We start from the raw sequence: 16,111 nt of genomic DNA, 5'->3' as shown, positions 1-16,111 counted from the left end.
GAATGAGTCCATAATATTCTGCCATATGCACACATCTAGGACTCGAGCCCAGGGCAATTTTTTCACTATCAAGAACCAGTGTCAACAAAAATAAACTCAAAATGGATTAAAGACCTAAATGTAAGGCCAGACACTATAAAACTCTTAGAGGAAAACATAGGCAGAACACTCTATGACATAAATCACAGCAAGATCCTTTTTGACCCACCTCTTAGAGAAATGGAAATAAAAACAAAAATAAACAAATGGGACCTAATGAAACTTAAAAGCTTTTGCACAGCAAAGAAAACCATAAACAAGACAAAAGGACAACTCTCAGAATGGGAGAAAATATTTGCAAATCAAGCAACAGACAAAGAATTCATCTCCAAAATTTACAAGCAGGTCATGCAGCTCAATATCAGAAAAAAAAAAAACAACCCAATCCAAAAATGGGCAGGAAACCTAAATAGACATTTCTCCAAAGAAGATATACAGATTGCCAACAAACACATGAAAGGATGCTCAACACCACTAATCATTAGAGAAATGCAAATCAAAACTACAATGAGGTTATCACCTCACACCAATCAGAATGGCCATCATCAAAAAATCTACAAAGAATAAATGCTGGTGAGGGTGTGGAGAAAAGGGAACCCTCTTGCACTGTTGTAAATTGATACAGCCACTATGGAGAACAGTATGGAGGTTCCTTAAAATACTAAAAATAGAACTACCATACGACTCAGCAATCCCACTACTGGGCATATACCCTGAGAAAACCATAATTCAAAAAGAATCATGTACCACAATGTTCATTACAACTCTATTTACAATACCAGGACATGGAAGCAACCTATGTGTCCATCAACAGATGAATGGATAAAGCAGATGTGGCACAAATATACAATGGAATATTACTCACCCATAAAAAGGAAAGAAATTGAGTTATTTGTAGTGAGGTGGATGGACCTAGAGACTGTCATACAGAGTGAAGTCAGAAAGAGAAAAATAAATACAGTATGCTAACACATATATATGGAATCAAAAAAAAAAATAGTTCTGAAGAACCTAGGGGCAGGACAGGAATAAAGACGCAGATGTAGAGAATGGACTTGAGGACACAGGGAGGGGGAAGGGTAAGCTGGGATGAAGTGACAGAGTGGCATGGACTTATATATACTAACAGATGTAAAATAGCTAGTGGGAAGCAGCCGCATAGCACAGGGAGATCAACTCGGTGCTTTGTGACCACCTAGAGGGGTGGGGTAGGGAGGGTGGGAGGGAGACGCAAGAGGGAGGAGATATGGGGATATATGTATATGTATAGCAGGTTCACTTTGCTATAAAGCAGAAACTAACACACCATTGTAAAGCAATTATACTCCAATAAAGATGTTAAAAAAAAAAAAAGAAAAAGAACCAGTGTCAAAACACTGGCCTCAGGTCAGGAAAATGAAGACAACAAAGCTAAAATTTAAGCACCTGGACAGAAAATGCTGGATTGACTACCTAGATATTGCCTTTGTGTAAGGTAATTATTTAGCAAAAGAGTGAATAACTCATTTTCATATAACCGAGGCAAATTTTTTCAACTTAATTTTCAGTAGTTTGTATATTTCAACATTATATATGCTTGGGGACTTGTGGCATTTATATGTGTGTATCATATATATGCATGCACATATAACACATTACTTGTATATATTATATATTATATATATTTATATATAATTATTATACTTATACAATGCAAAATCCACCTCATTCTCACCCCCATCTAACCTACAAATACACAAAAATAAGGATTATTACTGTTTTTTTGTCTTTATTTCTTGATGTCTATATTTACACAAGTGACAAAAGATATATGCTTAATCCCTCTTATTTCATAAGAAATATAGAACACTGTCACACTGTTCTGTACCTTGATTTTTTTCATTTAATAATAGGTAGTGTATGTATATTAATACATACATCCCTCATTTTTTAGACAGGTATGTAAATTCCATTTTATGATGATCCATAATTTATTTAACTGGCCCTTTCTTGAAAGACAGTAGCATATTAAATATAATATAATATTTTTAAAATAACTTCAACGGAAACTCTCAATGTATTATTCCCTAGAGTGCAAGTAGACATGCTGGTCAACCTAGACAACCTAGAAAACCTAGCTTTCTTCCAAGACAACCTAGAAGAAATGGATAAATTCTTAGAAACATACAACCTCACAAAACTGAATCAGGAAGAAATAGAAAATCTAAATGGACCAATAAGCAGTAAGGAGATTGAATCAGTAATCAGTAGCCTCCTGACAAAGAATAGCCCAGGACTAGATAGCTTCACTGGTGAATTTACCAAACATTTAAAGAAGAATTAACATCAATCCTTCACAAATTCTCCAAAAAAAAATTGAAGAGGAGGGAACACTCTCAAACTCATTTTATGAGGCTAGCATTGTTCTGATACCAAAGACAGATAAGGTCACTACAAGGAAGGAAACTTATCAGCCAATATCCTTGGTGAATATAAATGCAAAACTCTCAACAAAAATACTAGCAAACAGAACTCAACAGCACATTAAAAGGATAATACACCGTGATCAAGTGGGATTCATCCTTGGGATGCAAAGATGGTTCAATGTAGTCAAATCAATAAATGTGATATATCACATTAACAGAATGAAAGATAAAAATCACAATAGATGTAGGAAAAAGCATTTTACAAAATTCAATAGCCATTCATGATGAAAAGTCTCAACAAATTATGTGTAGAAGAAATGTACCTCAACATTAGAAACGTCATATATGAGGAGCCTGTAACTAACATCATACTCAATGATTAAATGTTGAAACCTTTTCCTTTAAGATCAGGAACAAGACAGGGGTGCCCTCTTGTATCACTCCTATTCAGCACAGGACTGGAAGTCCTAGTTAGAGCAATCAGGCAAGAAAAAGAAATAAAAGTCATCAGAATTCAAAAAGAAGTAAAATTTTTCTCTATTTGCAGATGACATGATTTTATACGTAGAAAATCCTAAAGGGTCTATCAATAAACTATTAGATCTTAATCAACAAATCCAGTAAAGCTGCAGGATACGAAATCAACACCCCCATATCAGTAGTATTTCTATACATTAACAATGAATTATCTGAAAAAAGTAAAGAAAATAATTCTATTTGTAATAGCATAAAAAATAAAATTCTTATTAATAAATTTAACCAAGGATGTGAAAGATCTCTACACTGAAAACTATAAAACATTAATGAAAAAAACTGAAGAAAGACACAAAGGGAAATATATCCTATATTTATAGGTTGGGAGAATTTTAATATTGTTAAAATGTCTATACTACCCAAAACTATCTATAGATTTAATGCAATACATATCAATATTCCAATGGCATTTTTACAGAAAAAGAAAAAAACAATGCTAAAATATGCATAGAACCACAAAAGACTCTGAATAACCAAAGCAATCTTGAGAACAAAGTTGGAGGCATCACACATCCTGATTTCAAACTATATTACAAAGCTATAGTAATCAAAGCAGTACGATACTGGCTTAAAAACAGACACTTAGACCAATGGAATGGAATAGAGACCCAGAAATAAACCCAGGCATATATGGTCACCTAATATTTGACAGGCAAGCTAAGAATACTCAATGGAGAAAAGACAGTTTCTTCAATAAATGATGCTGGGGAAATTGGATAGTCACATGAAAAATAATGAAATTAGGCCCCTCTCTTACACTACTTACAAAAATTAACTTGAAATGATTTAAAGACTTAAATGTAAGACCTGAAACCATAAAACTCCTGGAGGAAAATAGGGAAAGAACTTGTGACATGGGTCTTGGCAATTATTTTTTTGGATATGACATCTAAAGTAAAAGCAACAAAATCAAAAATAAATAAGTGGGACTACACCAAACTAAAAAGCTAATACACAGGAAAAGAAATGATCAACAAAATGAAAAGGCAACTTACAGAATAGGAGAAAATATTTGCAAACCATAAATGCAATAAGGGGTTAAAACCCAAAATATATAAGGAACCCACACAACTCAAGAGCAAACAAACAAACAAATAAATAATCCAAATTTAAAAATGGGCAAAGGACCAAAATAGATATTTTTCCAAAGAAGACATATAACTGGCCAACTGGTACGTGAAAAAGTGCTCAAAGTCACTAATCATTAGGGGAGTGAAAATGAAAATCTCAATGAAATATTACCTCACACTTGTTAGAATGGCTATTATCAAAAAGACAAGAGAACAAACGCTGGCTAGGATGTGGAGAACAGGGAACCCTTGTGCACTTTTGATGGAAATGTAAATTTGTACAGTCACTGTGGAAAACAGTATGGAGTTTCTTTAAAAAATTAAAAATAGAAATACCATATGATCCAGAAATTTCACTTCTGGGTAGATACCTGACGGAAACAAAATCACTACCCCAAAGAGATATTTGCATCGCTATGTTCATTGTGACATTATATACAATAGCCAAGACATGGAAACAACCTAAGTGTCCATTGACAGATGAATGGATAAAAAAGATGTGGTATATTAGTCAGCCATGAAAAAGAAGGAAATGCTACCATTTGTGACAACATGGATGGATCTTGAGGGCATTATGGTAAGTGAAATCAATCAGACAAAGATGAATACTGTATAATCTCACTTATATGGAATATACATATATGTTAAAAAAAACCCTCATAGAAAGAGAGATCAGATTTGTGGTTGCCAGAGGTTGGGGATAGTAGAGGGAGGTAAATGAATAAAGGTGGTCAAAGGTACAAACTTCCAGTTATAAGATAAATAAGTTGTGAATCTGTATTTACAACATAATGACTCTAGTTAACAATACTGTATTACATATTTGAAAGTTGCTAAGAGAGCAAGTCTGAAAAGTTCTTATCACAAAAAAAGAAGTGTAACTATGTGAGATTATGGATGTTAACTATACTTATCATATATACTTATATATTTCACAATATACATGTATATCAAATCATCATGTACATTTGCAACTAATAAAATATTATATGTCAACTATATCTCAATAAAACTAGAGAAAATACATTTAAATTAATATATATATATTCTCTATCTTGAAATTTTCAAAATGTATAGTTAAAATTATTATGATTACAAATGAAATATTTTACCAAGTCTTTATGTAAAGAGGTACCACAGAAATACCCTATATGTTGCATCTTCCATGCTGATCTTCTGTATCACCAGGAAATTCTCATAAAGATTTCTGGAAGTTTATTATGTACTTTTTTTAAAATATTGAACGGAAAATCTAATTCTAGAATAATTCACACGTAATTATATGCATTATTAAAATATCAAAAATATATGTAAACTTATCTTTATTAGATAAGACTTGTATAACAAAATACTATAAAGTGGGTGGCTTATACACAACAGAAATTTCTTTCTCACAGTTCTGGGAGCTGGAAGTCCATGATTGGGGTGATAGCATGTTTGGGTTCTGATGAGAGCCCTCTTCCAGGTTGCAGACTGCCTGCTTCTCATTGTATCCTCACATGGTGGAGAGCAAAGAGAATTCTCTGTTGTCTTTTTTAAAGAGCACTAATCCTATTCATGAGGACTCCACTCTTATGACCTAATCACCTCCCAAAGTTTCCACCTCCAAATATCATCACATTGAGTATTAGGTTTTAACATCTGAATTTTGGAGGAACACAAACTTTAAGTCTATAGCAAAACCACAATTAAAATGCCACTAAATTAGCTGGTTTTAGGACTTGAAATACACTTTTATAATTTTTTTATTAATTAAAAAAGTGTTGATATGTCACAGACATAGATTCACACTTAAGCATAGATAAGTAGATACAAATAGAGATGCGAAAAGACTATATTCAATATCATTGAACAGTTCACAGAATTGTAGGAAAATTTGAATACAATCAGATCTCCAAAAGTACAGGATTTTGAATTTTATAAAAAGAAGTGCTTATTTTTAAGTTCTTTAAATTTGAATATTACTCTACTTAAGATTCTTATTCTAAAGAGGAAAATGTCAGATTAGTTTAGATTTTGCCTTGCTTATTAATATGTCAATTCTCACCCTCATGTCCCAGTGCTATAAGAAATTAAATAATTAGGAAAGAGTATAACCACCAAGAAAAAGTGGTGTTATCACCAAAAGAAAAGCAAGTGTTGCGGATGACTGTTAAGATATTTTCAGAAAACCTTTTAAAATTGTAAATTGTTTTTAATTAATAATTTTATTTATATGTATTTATATTCATATTTATAAACATATTTCAAACACCATGATTGTCACTGTTAATTCGATTTATATAAAATAACATGATTGTCATTTTGTTTCATTTCTCAAAACATTAGATGTCGTATAATAACTTTACCAGAAGTAACAAATAATAAAAACGCATGTCAGCCTTTCACTGGTAAGAAGTAATTTCTTTCATATTCTTCAGGTATGTGAAAGAAAATCACAAGAATAATATCCCCACCTTCTCTTGGCATTAAGGAAAATTTTTGTGTAATGTTTTAAAAATTTTTACAATAATATACTCTATCTTAATAAAACTTAAAAAATAATGTCTTAATGTTTTCTAATATAATGCAATAGCCACTTAAAACTCATTTTTACCAAATACGTAAAACATCAATAGCCAAACTGACACAATAACATTTGTTTCTAGAAATCAAGGTGATGGAAAGTGTAAATTTAGTGGAATAATATATGTATCCCAAATTTCAGTCTAGGTATATATTAAAGAGTGATTTTTATAACAAGATTATTGAATAAAAACCATCAGAGTGACTTCTTTTCAAACAATTGACCCTCTGATACATGGCTCTGTTTAGAAACCCCTGCCAAAATGTTAATCGTTATAGATACAATGCAAACTATTTCATCATAATTTAATTCACTATTCTGAATATGGTATGAGATGCTGAGAGTAAAATGGAGCAGAGACTATATTAAAACCCTAAATTTTTAATTAGCTTTATATAAAATAACTCATTAAATACATTAACTGCAGGGTTAATGTTGAGGCCCCCGTATAAAACATTGGAAGTATAGCTTTATATGTTTTAATTAAAAAACCTTTCAGTTGTAATTATATCTTTAATAGAAAGTAAGTTTAATTTTATACAGCAGCACAAGGAACTAAAGCTAGAGTTCTGATTTTACAAACGCACAAACCCACACACAGTCAAGTCATATACACCTTATTGGTAACTTGCGTTTTCATATCCCTATGCCATTATTACTAAGGCAAACTTATTGGAAAAATTAAACAATGACATGAACACAAAACTCATTTGCACAAGAAAAAAATTGAGATGAGATAAATATCAAACTTTACATTATGGGGTAACAATTTTTGTGTAATAATTAAATTTAATTTATTTCAATATTGTGACTCATATATGCAAAGACTTAATCCTCAAATGCCATTTCTGTATCTTAAGTTTTATTTGTTGGTATTCTTGGCAAAAAAGTGATTGGGGACTCTGCTTTGCAGTGGTGAGAAATCCAACTCAGACTAGCTGAAGACAAAGGCAAAGGAGTGCCTGTCATGAACCAATGACCAGAATGTATTTTAGCTTCAGAAATACAGAATCAGATTGTTGGATGCCCCTGGGCTCTCCCTTTCTCATCTCTGATTCTCTCTGCTTTAGTTCTAGACCAGCTTTCTCTAACTAGAAAGAAAACATAGCTTTTACCAATTTTTGAACTTTAGATTTGGTACTTTGAATAACCTGTAAGAAGAATAACATGCTCCCAAATTTAGAAATCTCATGGAAACTATTCATTGCCCAGGCTAAAACTGATGCCCACCCACCCTTTGGTCAATCAACTAACTATGTCTCAAAAGAAAATTTGGAAACTTGGAATTAATCTATTTTAGTTTCCCACTTAAGGGACTTTTCTCTGGACTCAGTTTGAATAATTCCCACGACAAAGAATGTATTATTTTGGTAATTATTTCTAGCAAAATGAAGCAGGCTGACTTGAGCCCCAATTCTGAGTTTACCTCATGTTCCATATGTGGCTTTTTACAAAAGCTTAACCTATGTAATCTCAAATTCCTCACTATAGTACCAGTTTAACGTACCTTCCTCTTAGCAGTGCTATAATAATTAAGTAGAATAATATGGCAGAACATCAGTCCTTATATGGCCAAAGATTCTAAAAATGTTAGTTCCTTTCCTGTCAAAAATCTTTTCATGTTCTACTACAAATTACCTTGATCTTTGGTTCACTCTCGATTTCTGTCATGGAGATCTATGCAAACTACATCAAACTTCTCTTCTTCATAAAAATACTTCAAATATTTGAAGATACTTAATATGTTCTCTTTAAATGTACTTGGAAGTTTTGAACTGAATACAGAATTTTATCTGCATGTAAAATTTTATCTTGCTATATTTGACCTCTTATTCCAGCCTGCCAGGATTTTAACTATGGATTCTAGTATGCAGAATACTGGCTGTCAATCTCAGCTTTGTGTATTTGATAACCATAACTTCTATATCTTTATTGTATTCATTAGTGATAAATATTAAAAAGTGTAGAATAGGACAGACTCTGATCTTCTCACTATAAACTTTATCAAGGTTGACATCCATCAACATACTTTAAATAAATATATTTAATAATCTATAAATCTACCATTCGCTTTACAGTCTAGCCCACATCTTTTCACCTTGTCCAAAAGTTGTAATGAAAGACTTTAACAGTGCTTTTCTGCACGTGAGATTTATAGGAGAGTTTATGTAATGTCGGCAAATCTAATTGCATAAATGCAGGCAAGTCCCTTACTATCTAAGGAATTCAGTCTTAATAAGATTAATGATGTATTATTTGCCTAATATTCAGAATTATAGTGACTATCACACATAATAATATACATGAAAGTGTTTTTCTTTCAAACGCAAAAAGAAAGATAAAGCAGTATTATTATCATGCAAATTCCATTTTTCTTATATGAAAAGACTACCAAAAAAGTAAATAAAGCTAGTTTGCACCAACTAGTACTCACTGAATCCATGTTGTATCCTACTAATCACTCCTCTCTGGTCTATCTTCTCCCACAATCTGTTTCATTCCTTCTGAATTATGTAGAGAATTGATGATACTAATACTGGATTATACAATGTTATAAATAATATTTAGCTTCACAAGTTAGTCTTCAGAGGTCTAGTTATACATAATGTCAATATTTTTAACTTTGATATATATTAAGATCCCCTGAGGAGATTTAAAAATTCTAATGATCAAGCAATTGGATGTAAACCAAATGAATCATAGTCTCCATGGAAATCATTTTTAAAGCTCTCAAGAATGGTTCTAACAGTCTGACTTGAGAACTACTGTCACCACCATTTCCCAGATCCTAATGCTAGAATGGTGGGAAGAACATTCTTCCACAGCCAAAGGTAAATTGATTTAATAGGAATAGTCTGTCTTTAACTTCCAACCACCCTTTTTCCAAACTCTTTTTTCCCTTCCTTTGATGTTATACTCTCCAGGTACCCAATCTTTATGGCCTTTCACAGCAAGGCTTTTGCTATTTCTACAGATAATGTTTTTTTCAGCAAAACCTACTTTATTCTTCCTCCTCCGTGTTCAAAATTCTCCTCCCCTCTTAACTCCTAGTATATGTGTTTCTGAAAGTAGCTTGTCAGCGAGTTGGTTGTTGCCCATCCCATGTCTCATATAAGGTAAGGTGCTTGGGTTATGAGAACGTAAATCTACCATGTCATTAAGCACATCGTTTAGTTCACCTGTCATTCTTTTCTTAACAAATTTCTCTATGAAGGAAGATGGACACTGATTTACATCCTTGTACAAGTTTCTTATTTCATTGCAGAAGAGTAATCATTTCCAGACCACTACAGGCCCACAGACCATGGTGTTATAGCACTGTTAATGATTAGCTACTTAAAGCATGGCTGTAGACTAGCAGCATCAGCATCACTTGGGAGTGTGTTAAAATTGTAGAATCTTAGGCCACACCTGAGTCAGAATCTGAATTTTAATAAGATCCCCAGGAGATTATATGCACAATAAATTTTGAGAAGCAGTGATCTATAGTATACATTAAAAAAAAAAAAACAAGCTGATGGGAAAATATACACATGCATTGCTTGTTGACAATGTTAACAGAGGAATTATATTTCTCAAATGAAGTAAAGTGGTGGAATAATAAGAGAAAGTATGAACAGAATGCCATTTTTATATTTGAAGAATCCCAACTCTTCTACTATGTGACACTAGGCCAGAAATTTAATTGGTATGAGGCTCATTTTCCTATCATAAAATGAAGTTAATAAAACATATATTTTAGGCTTTTCATGAAACTTAGTTCTAATGTATATAAAGCACCTAGTACAGGTCCAAGACATCACAGATGCTAAATCTAGAGTTCCTTAAAATATTGGAAAGTAAGCCAGTTTGGAAGATGGGCCCTGGGGAAAGGTGGTTATTTGATTTAGCGTCCAGAGGTTATAACATCACTTAACAACAGTGAGTTGAGGGTAAGGAGATGTGGATTCTAGCAAATGAATTTAATGTTATTTGTCCTTTAAAAGTTTTGACTCTTAGAGCTGAACAATAGTTTACTTCTTTAATTGTATCAGCAGTTTCTTTCAGTATCTTAAGTTGCATTTTGATCTTGAAGAATTGAAATTATTTAAAATGGCTAGAAACCTGTAATGATTGTCTTAACGTCTTAATTTTGGTCTACTCTTTGCATCTGAATATTATCTTACATGATAGGAATGACTTAGCAAAATATTGGATGTGTTGTTTTAATTTCTCTGTCATCCCTTAATAGTCCACAATTTACCTAAGGTAGTAGGTCATTCCTCCATCTTTTTAAAAAAAATTTGACCTTAAAGATCCATGTTCAGTGTCTTTACAGACTTTTTTTTTTTCTTTTTTTTGATGTACAGCACATTGCTAGCTTGACCTTTTCTGAAACTTTCATACCAGGTTAGTGCCTCGTCTTATATTCATAGAACATGAGGTGTCTTTTTCTAAGTTCTACATTCACTTTCTCTAAGAGACTTCTACCTACTGTATTACCTCGCTGCTGTGGGAGGGAAACAGTAATTTTCCTCTACGTTTTTGAGTTCTTGGCTGCAAGCCCTGCAGTAAAAGATAGATTAACAAGAGACAAACAAACAGAAGTTTATTAACATGTATGCTTCATGTGTACATGGGAGATACTCTGGTAAAAATGAAAAACTCTCTGAGGTAGCCTAAGCCACTAGCTTAAATACCATCTTCAGCAACAGACAAAAGAAGATGGATATGGGGATGTCAGTTATGGGGAGGTTACCAGAAGAAGTAAGGTTTTTCTGATAAGGTGAGGGTAAGGTTTGTTATGCAGATTTAAGTGGGGGCTTCTTCATTCATAAGATGTTCTTGTGATTTAGAGTTGCCCTCTTCCTGTAAAGAGAGGGAGACACCTTTACAAATGGAGGTCTCCTTTACAGTTGGAAATCTCCCTTACAGAACTTAACTTCCACTCTCTTTTCAGAGATTCTCCTACATCTGTTGTTCCTCAAAATAATCAGCTCAAAATCATCCTTATGCCAAAGATAAATATTTGGGTGGTAACATTCTGCTACCCTTCATGGGTATTTTTTCTATTTTACCCACAGACATTGCCTGCAGATTCTCCTCTACCCACTAAGAATTTGCAATTACCATGAATTGAAAGCAATAACAGGGCTATGTTTTTTTTAGACTCTAAGAATAATGGGGGTTGTGGGAGGAGACTTTAAATGACAAATCAAGATTAAAATCTGAAGTATGTTGGAGATATCTATTTTATGACATATTTTAACATCTCCTCCCCCAAATCCAATTGAAAATATAACTAAAGAAGATAACATCATACTCTACATTTGAAACCTTTTAAGAAGGTGAGGAGACTTGGTCATCCTGACCTCATTCACTTTATTGAGAACCACTGGTGAAAATACTGTATTTTTCTTATTTTCTCCTTTCACTCATAACTTTAATATACTTTATACATGCATCATGCCTAGTAATTAATTAGCATGAAGCAAGGGTTTCCCCACACTTTTTACACTCTCTTATAGCAGGGAGGTTATCTTGTACATATAGTCAATGGATCTGGTAACTATTACATCAGGCAAATTATTTTCTGACAAATAGGACGCACAATATACCATACAGCTGCCAGCCACTGGAATTCTTTTCAAATTATCTATAGCTTCTAAGTCTCAAACTAATCTCAGTATGTTGTGAATTCCTTTTAAAATCTCATCTCAAACCTTTGACTAAGATTTCTTAGTCAAAGAATCGTTTAAAAAAGAATCTAGAAATGCTACTTAAATTTGCTTCCCTAACTTGTGTGTGTGTGTGTGTGTGTGTGTGTGTGTGTGTGTGTGTGTGTATTTATCTGAATAGAAAGGAATCTTTCACCTATTTTGCTTAGGCTTTCATTTTTCAAATTTTAAGTAGAAGCTAAATGTAATTTGAAACTGGGATGCCCTAGTTTTACTCTGAAGAAGTATAATTATTCAGATTTTCTGCATTAAAAGTATACATCCCTTAAAGCAAAGCTTTACTTAATTTAAAAGAGAGAGAGCTAGAGAAGAGAAGATTATACAGCAGTCTTTTCTTATGTTCATTGTACAAAATGAGTTTTACTTCTAGAACTTTGACTTTCAAATTTTCTTCTTAATATTTACAACTAGCTAGATATTAGCAACACATCAACCTTCCAGAAAAAACACCTGGGCCTAAACATTGTGCAAATGTTTTGTATACACATTTCATTGACAGTTTTACCTCCTTTGGTTTATAAATACCAGAGGTTTTTGGCTCCTATGTGGGAAACAAATGACACAATTCTTTGATAAAAATGAGAGGTGAAGAATGTGATTGATATAAGATAAAAAGTAGTGTTCATCAAAAACAGAAATATAGATCAATGGAAAAGGATAGAAAGCCCAGAGATAAACCCACACAACTATGGTCACCTAATCTATGACAAAGGAGGCAAGAATATACAATGGAGCAAAGACAGCCTCTTCAATAAGTGGTGCTGGGAAAACTGGACAGCTACATGTAAAGGAATGAAATTAGAACACTCCCTAACACCATATACAAGATCAACTCAAAATGGATTAAAGACCTAAATGTAAGGCCAGACACTCAAACTCTTAGAGGAAAACATAGGCAGAACACTCCATGACATAAATAACAGCAAGATCCTTTTTGACCCACCTCCTAGAGAAATGGAAATAAAAACAAAAGTAAACAAATGCCACCTAATAAAACTTAAAAGCTTTTGCACAGCAAAGAAAAACATAAACAAGACAAAATGACAACCCTCAGAATGGGAGAAAATATTTGCAAATGAAGCAACTGACAAACGATTAATCTCCAAAATTTACAAGCAGCTCATGTAGCTCAATATCCAAAAAACAAACAGCCCAATCCAAAAATGGGCAGAAGACATAAAAATACATATCTCCAAAGAAGACATACAGCTGGCCAAGAAGCACATGAAAAGCTGCTCAACATCACTAATTATTAGAGAAATGCAAATCAAAACTAAAATGAGGTATCACCGCACAGCAGTTAGAATGGGCATCATCAGAAAATCTACAAAAAACAAATGCTGGAGAGGGTGTGGAGAAAAGGGAACCCTCTTGCTGTGTTGGTGGGAATGTAAATTGATACAGCCACTATGGAGAACATTATGGAGGTTCCTTAAAAAACTAAAAATAGAACTACCATACGACCCAGCAATGCGACTACTGGGCATATACCATGAGGAAACCATAATTTAAAAAGAGTCATGTACCACAATGTTCAGTGCAGCCCTATTTACAATAGCTGGGTCATGCAAGCAACCTAAATGCCCATCGACATACGAATGGATAAAGAAGATGTGGTACATATATACAATGGAATATTACTCAGCCATAAAAAGGAAAGAAATTGGATCATTTGTGGAGACGTGGATGCACCTAGAGACTGTCATACAGAGTGAAGTAAGTCAGAAAGAGTAAAACAAATATCGTATATTAACGCATATATGTGGAATCTTGAAAAATGGTACAGATGAACCAGTTTGTAAGGCAGAAATAGAGACACAGTTGTAGAGAACAAACTTATGGACACCAAGAGGGGATAGCAGGGGGGGTGCAGTCGGGAGTGGGATGGATTGGGAGATTTGGATTGACATATATACATGAATATGTATAAAATAGATAACTAATAAGAACCTGCTGTATAATAAATAAATTTAATTTTAAAAAAGAAAAAAATGGAGAAAAAAACCCACTGAATTCACCTCCAGCAGCATCATTACTCATGCCTGAAACAAGCTTATCTAAGACATATTTATCCCCCCATAACGCACATCACAGTGTTCTTCTGCCATGGAACATGAAACAGCACTTAAACTATTATTGCAGGGCTTCCCTGGTTGTGCAGTAGTTAAGAATCTGCCTGCCAATGTAGGGGACACGGGTTCAAGCCCTGGTCCCGGAAAATCCCACATGCCGTAGAGAAACTAAGCCCGTGATCCACCACTACTGAGCCTGCGCTCTAGAGCCTGCAAGCCACAACTACTGAGCCCATGTGTCACAACTACTGAAGCCCACATGCCTAGAGAAAGCCCGCACGCAGCAACAAAGACCCTACACAGTCAAAAATAAAATAAAATAAATTTTAAAAAAACAACTATTATTGCGGACCATTTTAAACAGTGGAATCACCAACAAAAAGCACAACACAATTTTTTTAAATGTTACTAAATAGACCACAACTACAACACTTGTTTACTTTGTGAGATCAGAAAGAAGGCAAAGCATCACTTTGTTCAACCCCAGCTGAGCTGTTCATGTTGGGCAACTCAAATTTTTCACTGTTCTCGCATGTCCATCAATCATCGTGAAAGTGCCTCGAGTGCTGATTTTGGGGTTACAAATAAATTTTAAGGGTAGGTGAATTCATGCTTCTCTTTGTTTATATATTCTGTGATAATTTCTTTAATCACCCTTCTAATTTTTTCCTCTTATTTGTGTCAGCTCTCTCCCCCTAGCCACCACCATGCTTATTGTCTATGCTCCATATCACCATTTTTAATATCTAGGTCCAATGATGCATTTCCTATTGCCCACCATAAAATTCTACATAGGTAATCTATTAACATTTTGATTTTGCCTTACTATTTTAAGGACTGCAATTTCTTCTTAATTCACTATTTTAGTTAATGACACTCTGATGGTTAATTTTATGTGTTAACTCGACTGAGCCACTGTGTGTTCAGACATTTGGTCTGACTGAGACTATCTGGGGGGGTTTCTGGATGAGACTAACATTTGAATCAATAGACTGAGTAAAGCAGATTGCCCTCTGTGATGTGGGTGGGCCTCATCCAATTAATTTATAAAGCCTGAATAGCATAAAAAGACTAAGAGGGAGCTTGGCCTGCTTGGCTTTTGAGCTGGGATATCAGTCTTCTCCAGCCCTTGGACTGGAATTTATACCATCAGCACATCTAAAGTCTTCAGATTTGGTCTCCTGGGTCTGCAGCTTGTTAACTGTAAATCTTGGAACTGCTCAGCCTCCATAATCATGTAAGCCAATTCCTTAAAATAAATGTGTCTATCTACCTGTCTGTCTATCCATCTATCTGTCTATCTATCTACCTATCTATCTCTATATCTATATATATCATTTATATCTATGTCTCCTATTGGTTCCGTTTCTATGGAGAAATCTGATACAGGCATGATTCTCTTTAGAGTAGCCCAATTTTGGATTTAGCTTTGATTAGTCTCTTGCTCTTCTCTCTCACAACTAAATTTGTCAATCCCTCTCATTTGTCTCTTTCATTAAATATTCTAGTGTTCTAACTAGACTCTCTGCTTTAGACATCCTAAACATGATAGTGGAGTGTAAATACAAATTTATTTAAAATAGAAGGCTACAGAACGATGATTTATAAAAGTATGTACCCTAACAGTACCATATGTAAGAAAGTTGTACATTATGTGGTACTTACAATAATTTTATAAAAGTTCAAATAACAGGAGACCAAAGAGAGT

General features: G+C 33.7%; 1 long non-coding RNA gene across 1 annotated transcript in view; it reads left to right on the top strand.

Annotated features, from left to right (window-relative positions):
• The first annotated feature begins 1,262 nt into the window (after nt 1-1,262).
• Nucleotides 1,263-16,111, top strand: part of LOC309660203 — a 33,938-nt gene continuing 19,089 nt past the window's right edge. The window contains exon 1 of the long non-coding RNA XR_014263266.1: nt 1,263-4,814. This is a non-coding gene — a long non-coding RNA (uncharacterized lncRNA). The remainder of the gene's footprint in view (nt 4,815-16,111) is intronic.

The sequence above is a fragment of the Balaenoptera physalus genome, assembly GCF_965194825.1.
Source record: "Balaenoptera physalus genome assembly, chromosome: 4".
Lineage (NCBI taxonomy): Eukaryota > Metazoa > Chordata > Mammalia > Artiodactyla > Balaenopteridae > Balaenoptera > Balaenoptera physalus.
The sequence above is the reverse complement of the archived record's forward strand: the minus strand, read 5'-3'. Positions and strand labels throughout refer to the sequence as shown.